The following is a 1,050-nucleotide window of genomic DNA, read 5'->3' on the forward strand; positions in this document are numbered from 1 at the left end:
GGTGTTTTGTTATTGGACTTCTGTGCAAATCACAGTTTGGCCATAACAAACACCTTGTTCAAACATAAGAGTGTCCATATGTGCACGTGGCACCAGGACGCTCCAGGCCGCAGGTCGATGATCGATTTTGTAATCGTATCACCAGACCTGCGACCATATGTTCTGGACACTCGGGTAAAGAGAGGGGCTGAGCTGTCAACTGATCACCACCTGGTGGTGAGCTGGATCAGGTTGCGGGGGAGGACGCTGGACAGACCCGGTACACCTAAACACGTAATGAGGGTGTGCTGGGAACGTCTAGCAGAGGCCCCAGTCCGCAAGATCTTCCGGCAGAGCTTCAACAGCATTCCGAGGGAGACTGGGGACATTGAGTCCGAATGGACCATGTTCAGCGTCTCCATTGCCGAAGCTGCTGCATTGAGCTGCCGCCGCAAGGTGGTTGGTGCCTGCCATGGTGGTAATCCCCGAACCAAATGGTGGACACCAGAGGTGAAGGGAGCCACCAGGCTGAAGAAGGAGTCCTATCGGGCTTGGTTAGCCTGTGGGACTCCAGAGGCAGCTGACAGGTATCGACAGGTCAAGCGGAATGAGGCTCGGGCAGTGACTGAAGCAAAAACTCGGGTGTGGGAGGAGTTCAGAGAGGCCATGGAAAAAGACTTTTGGACTGCCTCGAAGAGATTATGGCAAACCGCCAGGCATCTCAGGAGGGGAAAGCGGTGCTCTACCTGCACTGTGTATAGTGCTGGCAGAGCGCTGTTGACCTCCCCTGAAAAAAATTGTCAGGCGGTGGAAGGAATACTTCGAGGACCTCCTTAATCCCACTGACACGTCTTCCGAGGAGGAAGCAGAGTCTGGGGATGAGTCCTGTGGGAGGTGCTGCGGGAGTATGGGGTGTCTGGCCCATTGCTCCGGGCCATTCAATCCCTATACAACTGTTGTAAGAGCTTGGTTCGCAATGAGTTGGACTCGTTCCCGGTGGGTGATGGGCTCCGCCAGGGCTGCCCTTTGTCACCTATTCTGTTCATAATATTTATGGACAGGATTTCTAGG

Source organism: Haplochromis burtoni, unplaced genomic scaffold (assembly GCF_018398535.1).
Source record: "Haplochromis burtoni strain Fernald_Lab_line unplaced genomic scaffold, NCSU_Asbu1 Contig_83, whole genome shotgun sequence".
NCBI lineage: Eukaryota > Metazoa > Chordata > Actinopteri > Cichliformes > Cichlidae > Haplochromis > Haplochromis burtoni.